General features: G+C 34.8%; 1 protein-coding gene and 1 pseudogene across 2 annotated transcripts in view; both read right to left on the bottom strand.

Moving 5' to 3' along the window:
- Nucleotides 1-11598, bottom strand: part of LOC145285317 (protein unc-93 homolog A-like) — a 719754-nt gene that overhangs the window by 251277 nt on the left and 456879 nt on the right. The window lies entirely within an intron of this gene.
- Nucleotides 3047-3165, bottom strand: LOC145283847 (5S ribosomal RNA; annotated as a pseudogene).

Raw genomic sequence — 11598 nt, 5'->3', positions numbered from 1 at the left:
TTGAATTTGTAGCAAGTGACAAATTGTTTGGGTTTAGAGCCGTCAATTAAAGATTTGTTATATAAACTTGTCAAATGAGAACGCAGACAAACGGGAATCCAGAAAAGGCTACTGTATATTCTTTTAAGGAATTTTCTTGTATAAATATAATTTTAAAAGATCTTATTGTCCGTGCAAATGCACTTTAACTGAAAAAGAATTTTGTGTTCATAGTTGAACTTTTCAGCTTTCCATCTTTTTTTTTTTTTGGTTTTTGAAAAAAAAGGAAACAATTTTAAAAAATAGGGAGGGCAATATTGAATCATGAAATATTTTTTTTTGTGTGTTCTAGTGTTTTGAACATACTTTGTTGTTATTATTGTTGTTGTTGTTGTTGTTGTAAACAGAAAAAAAAATTTGGAAAAAAAGTTGTAACTGGAACATTTTTATTTAGATCATAGTTAAATGTGTTTTGCATGAGGAAATGTAATGTAATGATGAATTTTGTTTTGAAGAAAATGTTATATGATGTTTGAACAAATATTGTAAGACATTGTTCTTAAATGAATCAATATATAATGTATTGTAATTGTCGTCAGGAATTCAAGCCATAAGTAGATAAATTAAAATGAAAAAATGTCATAAGAAAATAAAAATGAAACGATGATTAAGACGAATGGTTGGCCTAGAAATAAGTTTTTAGAGAGGGTACAATAGAAAATTACGTAAATAGGTATTTTGAGAGGTTTTCGGGTGTGATAAGCCAAAAGAGAGAATTTTTCTTTTTCTTTTTTTTTTTGTGTCCATAACATTTTTCGCAAGACGAGTAACTTGCTAGGGACAGCACTAGAGATGTTATCCTAAATGAAAATATAGATGAAAACCTAGGATATTGTGTGCTCTTAAAGCATGCTGCACGTAAATGCTTCGAGCAAGATGATAAGTCATGGCACAATAAATTAAAAAGGCAGGCGAGGGAAAGGATATGAGAATTTCTTAGGACTATAAGAGTCAGTATCATGGGCAAATCACATATGGTAATAAGAAGGGATAAAAAGTAAAATATGCCGTAAATACGTAGAAAGAAAAAGATATAATCTTATATATATATATATATATATATATATATATATATATATATATATATATATATATATATATATATTTAGGTGAATTTATGCAGAATATCTCTGTTTTGGGATCTTGGACGCTCTGATAGAGGAAGAAAAGGAAAATCACAGAAATACTAGCAATAGAATTCAGTGCGCAAGTGGGAATTTTGGCGCATGGGGTGGGGGATATTTAGTTAAGGCTGGTGTTTTCTAAGTTTTTGTCGAGTTCTAAGAGTCCAAGCAAGGCAACCCGAGTGAATTAATGTTATGGAAATGGTGTATATTGAGAATTGAAATCCAACTACAAAGATTTAAGTAAATGAGCTTTGATCTATATCCCAAAAGAATTAAATAATTAGAAAATGAGACAAAGCTCTAATTAGTAGAACAACCATGCAAAAGAAAGGATCAGTACACATTTGGACGAAGAGTCTAATTGTTGAAGAAGTAAAATGGGACCTCGGTTACGGCATAAGAGTGGCTCAGTGGAGCAACTGATATGGATCATTGGAGGTACTACCCTACACCCAAAAGTAATATGCCAGGGAGATCAGATAGAGATTCTGGTCTAAAAATAATTATGGAGTCTGTTGAAAAAGGGCTGACTAAAGAATTTTTTTTTTTTGATGGGTCTGATCTTTTTTTAACCAAGTGGTTGTACGGATATAGAGAAAGAATGTACTGGAATTTAAAAATGCGTACATATTTCGAAAAATAGGAAGGAAAGTGGTGTTACATGAAAGGGCTGTCCCCTTCTCATGTAAGTAAGAAAACATACTAGATAAGTGAAAATGATATAAGGAAAATGATAGAATCGAACCCTGTAGGCAAGTGTTAAAGATGATAGATAATGGAATGTTAGAAATTCAGTCCATTGTTCATTCTATTAGAAATAGTTAAATATTGTTTATGTCGGAAAAAGTGTTGATTGTTCATTTTTTTTAGAAATCTTGATATTAAATATGTCAGTTAAATGAATGCACAATGAATGCACAATGCGAGTTAAAATATATTATTTGAATTCCTAACATCACCGATCAGTCGATTAAATAATAAAGGAACCAACTATGTTCGTAACTGTTGTCTCGTGTCGTCATTCTTCACAACCAAAAAGGTAAATGTGTTTTTATCATCATCTTGTAACGAATTTTGTACAACCTTTCCAATATTATGTGTCCTCTCCATCACAAGTATTATGTGTTCCCTCTCCTATGTTAATAAGAACTGATAATTATCTCCCTCCATATTCATCATCACAGTCTTCATGAAGTTACCAAGTGTTATAAATGTCTTCCCTCAAGAATTATCATCATTGTTATTCGTGTACTATGAACTCTGTATTACATGTACGCGATATATATCTCCCAATATGTACTCCTATGCAGCAATGTGATGTTCCTTGCATTCCACATCTGTAGCTGTTTGTTTCTGTATTTCATGTGTGTTAGTCTCCGCATCCAATGCTACTCCTTAATATTTCTGCAGTTTTCATTAGTTGCATATTGTATCTTCCCAGCCATTTCTATGACTTTAATCTCTCGCATTCTTTTTTTTTTTTAGTTGTTCTGCATTGTTCCCAGCACTCCTACTATTAATAGTGTTATCTTCACTTTCTTCATTTCCACATCCCTTTGAGCTCTCTGGGCAGTTCAGTGTATTTGCTCCGCTTCTCTGTTTCCTCAATCTGGCTGGACTTTTCCTTTTTGTTAACTATTATGATATCCGGTCTTTTTGTTTGGATGGCTTTATTATTATAAATTATTTTTATGGATTTTGTTAACGTGTGTGTGCACTCAGCACCAATCCTATTCGGGTTTAACCGGCTTCCTCCGAAGGAGGAAGTTTCATGGGAGTATGAAATTCACAAGCGGTCCCCAGTCGCATGTATATCCCCGTTAGGGGAGTTGACGACGTTAGGTTTTTGCAACTTTTGCAGGGAGGTGTCGATGTCCTCCTACATACAGCACCTGGAATTGCCAAATTGGTCACCCATTTTAGCAGTGACCAGGCTCAACGTTGCTTAACTTCGGTGATCTGACGGGAACTGGTGTGTCAACGTGATTATGCTGTATATATTAAAGTGAGGGTTGATTATTTGTATAGTTTGGATAATTCAAACAATTATCTTCATCTTTGTTGTTTGTTTTTAGCTGATAAATTTTACATGATGGTAAGATGCGAGATGAACGACCTTTCGTTTTACAAATCACCATTATGGTCGATGAAAAGCAGTTGTGTGTTTAGTTTTCGAGTCTAGAGAGAATTGAAAATGACTTTCGGCCAACTCTCGCCAAACGACGAAAGAGACTTGAAAACGGAAACAAAATCATGAAAACCAAAGCTGGTCGTTCGCCCAAAGAATATGGTCGATGTTTTTGGCATTCGACGTGGCTGATTAAACCGACTCTATAAACCCTTTATAGCACGAACGAAAACAAGACTATTTTGCCAACATTAAATATAAAAGAAAAACAAGAAAGCAGTAGAAAAGGACGAAACTAGAAGGACAAACAAACTCATAAATGGCGACCAAGAAGGTAAATGTCAGAAATAGATATTTTCGTCCCAACGCTTTTCATATTTCCGAAATCAACAACTTTGGTGGGGGAAAATTTTGGATAAATGGTTAAAAAGAGGGTCCGTTTTAAAATAGGTACAATTTCTAGTAGCTGTTTCACAGCGAAGCAAGTAATTTATTGAAGGTGGCGGATTAATGCTGAAGCATAATGTCAACTTTTAATAGTTCATTATATACGATTACGTAAACACAAGTTGCTATTCGCTTATAAATGGAGGCAAATACAGATTCATACATTTACTAAATGAAACGAAATTTAAAGGGGGATGCAATGCAAAGTACTTGTTTATCTGTTAAGCTACATAAAAATCATTGTCGATGTAGCTTGTCGTTACGGTGATCTATCCTATTCTTTTATTACGTGGGCTCATCCCGACTGGCAGCATCTAGACTCGCTATGACGAATCAATAAGCGGTCTCTGCGGTTGCTTTGAGGCTCTGGACTGCGAAACGCCAGTAGAGAATCCTTTTTTGCCAATCAGTTCGACGGAAACTTGGTCATTTATATAGCGTTTTAGCTGTCCGGCTATGATATTGGTTCTGGGTAGTTCTAGAAGGTTCACCCTTTCTGGTCTTGCCTTCCCTCGTTAGAATTAAATAAGTTTATTGCCTACTTTCTGAAGCGTCCAGACCGGGAAATGTTGACGAGGCTACCCAGCGATTTTAATAGGCCAGAATATTTCTTCTTTAGGGGCACTGGTTTGACATTCTCCACCTTCTGACCTATTGTCTCATCTTTCTGTGACGAGAAGGAAGTAAATATCAGCAAGATCTCGCAGCACATTACTTTTGTACTGTTTGTAAATACATACTTTTGTTAACTACCTCCATGTTGTCTTATTTCTTAAAGGCCACAACATTGTAATTAGTAAATCCTTCTCTTTTTTTCTTTTACATAAAACCATTCTACTGCTCCAGAAATTATCTGACCCTTGTTTTCTTACGATCCGGAAGACTTAAATCCAATATTCCACCATGGTCGCTTGGAAAATATTTGGAACATTCTATCACCCCAGAAAATATACAATTCTTGATGTAATTCTATATGAATACTAATAATGTTATGACGATCCAGCTGTCTCTGACAAATCATTACTTGGTGATATAACGTATTGAGTCACTACATTCACTCATCTCAAACTCTATGCAAAGTAATAATAGAAAGGCGGTTTGCATAACCAAGAGGGAAGCAATCTCTGGCAACCCATCAACTCTGTACATTTTTGTAAATACATGCTCCTGATAACTACCCCCCTGTTGTCTTATTTCGTTTTGGCTCTTTCACGCCAAAATAGTTTCTTCCGAACAAAGCAAACGACATTGCATGAGGTAATAGATATCATGCCTTGATAGAGTTCCAAACTGGGTTCAAAACCCAGTAGGTGATGTCCTTTTCCCTTACCTGCAACCTTTTTTCCGCAGAAGAGACGTCGCGAGCCTGCTTCTGCTCTATCGCTATTTTCATGGCAACTGGACTGCAATCTATGGTTCTCCCTTGCCAGACTTCCACAAAAAACACTCGACTAGTTACAATCACAATATATGATTTTCTCTACTCTCTTTCTGTGCCGAAATTTAAACGCAGATTCCATGAACAAAGGTTCTTTCCCAGAACTGCTCGCCTTTGGAACACTGCTCGCCTTTGGAACACCGTTCCGCTGGCACGTTTCCCAGTTGAATACAACATAGTTGCCTTGAAATCCAATGCGAACAAAGTCTTGTTGAGCTGTCCCCATAAATAATACAATTCTAAACAATTTACGATTACTACACTAATATCTTACATTCATTAACCTTTATCCTCCAGTAGCCTTCTGACCTTGATAAGTGGTGAATTAAAGATAATACCAAAGCTTACTCTCCAGTGTCCAAACTGGAAATACTTAAATTCATTTCTACATAACTGACTCGACGAAGTAATAAAAACAAACAAATACATTCCAAGCAAAGTAGATGCATCTTTATTAGATTCAATGTCAGATGCATTTATTTATCTGAAAAAAATTACCGTTTTGATCAAACTAATGCATAAAATGCAATATTTTTCTTCAATAAAAAAATTAAGCTTAAATTCACGGTATATTTAACATCTACGGTGCCTCAGCTTCCCATGTGCATCTACTAGGCTTGGAGTAACTATCTCAACTCAAGCATACGCACGCTAACACTAACATACGCATAACCTAGTAATCTTTTCACATTATTATCTGATCATTAGGGCTATAACAACAGAATATTCTTATAATTTTTTGACTCTCGAGTATATATACAACACGGTTAGACACAGTTCATCAACCAAGAACCACATCACTCTATATAAAAGCATATAAGATATTAACTCGAGAGTCAAAATAATGAAAAGAATATGCTGTTGTCCTAGTCCTAATGATCATTTAAAGAAGATTAATAAACTTTTTTATTTAAATATTCCTAACTTTTCTCACTGAACTTATTTTCTAAAATGAAGCAAATAAATATTGAGTATTATTAACAATTTTCAATCAAATGTAAGTTGTATAATTGAGTGAGGAAGTTTTCATTATCATTTTTTTCAGGCCGTTTGGGTAATTTATGGCCTTTAAATTATCAACTTAGACTTCTTCGATATTTCAGCTAAAGAATCCATCATTGTTCTACAACAAATTTCAAAATATTAACAAATATCCTGTTTTTATATCCATGTAAACTTGCATTTCAAACATAAAGAAAACATGTTCTTTTGTGAATTCATCTCTTTGAATTAATTATTTCGTTTGTGTTTATCATACATTTCTTTTATATTTGGGTATAACCTAAAACAAATTTTATTAAAAACGTTTCTCTGAAACCGGCTCCTCCAAAAACACTTCCACTAAATTCGCCCTTTAAAAAAGGATTTCGAAATATGCGAATAATCAATCGATATATAATCCCAACCTTGTGGTAGCTATCTCAACTCACGCATACACAAAGACATAACACTTGTCGTTGGCAAGTTGCAAATGACTGGGCGTTTTAGACATTTATTACTACATTGCCACTATTAGTATCACTACGTTGCTTAAATTTATGCTTTCTCATCAAATCCTTTTTGGAGTTCATATATTAAATCCATTGCTCTTTTTGTTCTCGTAAAATCGTTCTATCTATCGCTCACAAAACTTTCAACACTTGAGGTTATTCTTTACCTCTACAAATCCACTACCAAACCATATATGGAATACTGTTGGCATAGTTGGGCTGGTGAATCAGTGTCCCATTAAAGGGTTCTTGATAAAATAGCAGAAACATATCTGTAATTTATTGCCCCCCCCCCCTTCTTTCTCACTGCAATCTCTTTCTCACAGACGTGATTCTGTTAGTCTCAGTCTTTTCTACAAATACTATTATGGCATGTGTTCTTCAGAATTGCCTGATTTATTCCCCGCTTCCTTTGTTCCAGCTCGTTTGATTGGTTAATCTAGAGGTCTTCATCAATTCGGTGTTTTAATTACTGATTGAAATACAGCTTATTATTCCAGTAGCTTCTTTCCAAGAACTGCAGATTCATGGAACTCTCTTCCTGCTGACTATTTTCCTTCTATCTATAACCTTGGTCTTTTCAAGACTAAAGTCAATTGGCATCTCCTGTTTTTGCAATTATTATCTTTGGTTCTTGTGAACTCCTTACACCAAGTAGCTTTATGTCTTATCTCAGGCGATTTCCATAAAACAAATATGTGTCAGTGTGATTATGCTGAATATGCGTAAATAAATACAGCATTAAAATGCATGACGTCATTGAGTAAAGATGTTTTGAGGGTTTTTTTTATATAGTAATATTATTGCAACAATAATATTATATTTTCAGAACGGATCGATTAAAGGAACGTATCGTTTTTTCAGTTGAAAAAAATGAAAGGAAGGAAAATTATAAAGTTGCAAGGAAGTAGAATAAAAATTTGATCGGATATTTATTTCTGGTTCGAGTCTCAAGTATTGCTTACTAACCCGACCGCACGTTATAATTTAAGGCGTGTAGAAATTGAATTTTGGGTTTAATTTTGGCAGCCGCGTGACACTCATTTCCTTTCTTCTGTTCTTTAATCCTTATATCCCATAAGCGATGTTTCTGACAAAGAGGGAAGAATTGATGTTTTCTAGGTCAGAATATATTCCATCTAACCCTTATCGTTGACATGTTTTTGACCTTGAAATAGTATTGTTCACATCCTTACATCAAGTGGCCTCATGCCTTGTCTGAGGCGATTTCCACAAAAAAAAACTATAAGTCGAGAAAAACATACAGAAATTTTAAATTTTACATTACCACTACGAGCATTTGAATATCTAAACGTCACTATGCAATGAACCATTTACTTATTTGGCAGAAAAACAGACAGCTGTTTCTGTTAACGAAAAAGATGAGGGACAATCTGTGCAAACAAAATGAACTAATCACTAATGTTAAAACCAGAGTATCGAGCAAAACTTAGTAAAGAATATAAATTTCAAAAGTGATATGAAGAATTGTTTCAAAAATAAGTATGAAACCTATATTATATATATATATATATTTGAATAAGAAACAAAAACGCACTTTGGTTGATAAATAACATTTATCCTTTCACTTGTTACAACATAAGATTCTCAGGACTTAATAATGATTTAGGTACTATGTAAACAATTTTATTAATCTTTTGGCGAAAAAATAGTTGGCAGCATACCAATAGGAAAGCAGACGCGATTATGTACCTGTTGCTTCATAATATATATATATATATATATATATATATATATATATATATATATGATGGCAGCAACTCGTTCTCGAGTATTGCCATTACTTAATATATCTTCTTTTTTTTTTTCTTACACAGTGATCAACACTTATCAAGGCCCGGAAGCCACTCAGGGATAAGGGTTATTGCAAGTACATCACGTTAGTGAGGAGATTTTATGAAGTGTTTAATTAGGGGGGCGGTTCATTAGGAATTTGTTAACATTAGACTTGAAGACATCCAAGTTGTAGTCCGGAGGGAAGCAGGCAGACGGAACAGAGTTCCACAGGCGTGCAGTTCTAAGAAAGAAGCTTTGCTCATGAAATCCGCGTTTTGATTTAGGCACAGATATAGAGTGGGGGAAATTTTTCACAGTGGATTCAGCTAGACGGGTGTTTTTCGTGAAAGTTTGGCGAGGGGGGACCAGGGATTGGAGTTCAGACGAGCACCTGCCATGAAAATAACGATAAAACAAGGATAGGCTCGCAACGTCTCTTCTGTGGGAGAGGGGTTGCAGGGTAGAGAAAAGGGCATCCCCCACTAAACCACGAAGTCTATTTTGTACTCTGTCAAGGCATGATAGGCTGTTTTTGGCAGCTCCTGCCCAGATATGGCAACAGTATTCCATCCTTGGCCGTACTTGGCTTTTATATAGATAGAGAATTGCATCAGTAGTGAGATATCTTCTGGAGCGGTAGAAGGATCCTACCATCTTTCCTGCGACCTTGGCAACAGACTTGATGTACGTGTTCCATTTCAGATCAGGAGTAAAGGTCAAACCCAGAAGCTTGTCAAAACACGGGGCCTCACCCAGACGAGAGCCATCCATCACAATTGATGCCAGCTGGGGATCAGAGCGTTGATGATGTAAGGATAGGAGTTTGGTTTTAGATGCATTAAAGGTAACTAGCCACATCTTCCCCCACTGAACCACGCGCTCGAGATCAGAGGAGAGAGAATCCGAGAGAACTTCGTCATTTACAGCCTTTGATGTGTTGCCGTAGATGGTCGTGTCATCAGCATAGATGTCAACGAATGATTTAAGTATGTGTTTAGGGAGGTCATTGATGTAGATCAGGAAGAGAGTTGGGCCGAGGATTGACCCCTGAGGGACTCCAGCATTTATATTGCAGGCCTCCGATTTTTGTCCATCTACCACTACTCTTATGAGCCTATCGGAGAGAAATGATTTAATGATTGAGAAAACATTTCCAGTTATACCGTAGCTGGAAATCTTGTGAAGTAGACCCTTATGCCATACTTTGTCATGGCTCAAATGACGCAAACATGAGCGCAACTAGCATCACGTGCCGGACGTCACTTCTATGAAACTTCTATAGTTCTGCACATCCAATGATGACCGGGTCCAAGCTGTGGTGCTACGGGCACCTACCAGGCTAGACCCTAGAAGTTCCAGAGCCTTTATTGCCATTGACGCATCAGGCTACAGCCAGTCTTTTTATTATCGTGATACACACTCATTGCAAAATGTGTATTCCATTGCATATCAAGTAATGCCCGTGCATTGAAGCGTTTTATAGTGGAGAAAGACTTTGCACTGAGACAATCCAACTCTCTAAACTACTGCTACATTGAACCAAAAAAAATAAGAGCATATCAACATCATTAGAAGCAGCAGTCGCCGCAGTTTTTATATCAGGGTTTTCTTTTCCTGGAGAGGTTGCCTTCACCACGGCTTACGGGAGCCCTCTCCATCCACATGCCATTTGATCCATGACTGGGACTTAGGTTGCTGGGCACCAGAGCATGCTCCACACGCCGGTGGGTCAATATATATATATATATATATATATATATATATATATATATATATATATATATATATATATATATATATATATGCCAGTTAGTTGCATCCCTATTACAAAAGGAAAATAAACACTTATTTTTTTTTATTTTGACAAATGCTAATACATTTATTTTTTTACGACTCACATTTCGTAACCAGTAACGAAAAATATTGTATTTGACTGGTCATCGGAGACAGCCAAATATAAACGAAAACAAAGAAAAAACAGATACAGTATTCCATACAAAACTAAAAGAAAGAAAGATTAGGAAAACGACAAGTAAAAAATAGAAAAAATACTTTAAAGATGACAATAGGAGAAAATAAGCAACCTCTGATCAATCTATCCATCTATCTATCTGTCTATTATATATTTTATAACTTACTATATATATATATATATATATATATATATATATATATATATATATATATATATATATATATATATATATATAGTAAGTTATGAAATATATACGGCGATTAAGCTACACAGAATATTGCGCGGAATATTCTGTGTAGCTTAATCACCACATATATTTTATAACTTACTACCTAGCTCTACATACGTATTGATCACTGTTGAAGTAAATACTTAAAGTTTACACATAAATTTATACTTTAGTATATTAATTTATGTGACTAAACGAAGTAGTTAATATATATATATATATATATATAGAGAGAGAGAGAGAGACATATATATATATATATATATATATATATATATATATATATATATATATATATATACTAGCAAAAGTACCTGTCGTTGACTGGGTTAAAAAAACAGCCTACAGAAAATAGACTCTGATTTATGAAAGTATGATAGGTTATGAAAAGGAAGGGTTGTAAAGAGATAGCTTCGAATTTGGGGCTATCAAAACCAAAACAAAATATGATGAAAGTACAAATAAAATAGATAAACCTCATAATTTATTATACCATACCTGTTCACACTGAAACACTTATCACAATATTCTGTGGATCTATATTAAAACCCTTGTTAAACTTTGTGACATATTTCCATTCTATGGAGGTCAGGACCGAACGAACACCCCATAATTTTATTATACCATATTTCTTCAAACGGAAACATAATTATCAAAGTATACTTACACAGATAGATATGAAAAGTCTTTATTAAAGTTTGTGCCTATTTCAATTCTATGGAGGCCAGGCGCGAGCGCAGACCCCACAATTTATTATACCATCCCTATTTAAGTTAAAACATACTTATCAAAGTATTATTATGTACATCTATACCAAAAACACTTGTAAACGATTTTTTTTTATTTTTAAATTTTTTATTTCCATAGTTTGTGGACCAGGTGCGTACGCAGACCTCACAATTTTAATTAATCATCATTATGCCAGATC

Source organism: Euprymna scolopes, chromosome 1 (assembly GCF_053919585.1).
Source record: "Euprymna scolopes isolate OS-2025 chromosome 1, ASM5391958v1, whole genome shotgun sequence".
NCBI classification, from domain to species: Eukaryota; Metazoa; Mollusca; class Cephalopoda; order Sepiida; family Sepiolidae; genus Euprymna; species Euprymna scolopes.
Note: the sequence above shows the minus strand (reverse complement) of the source record. Positions and strands in the feature narration are given on the sequence as shown.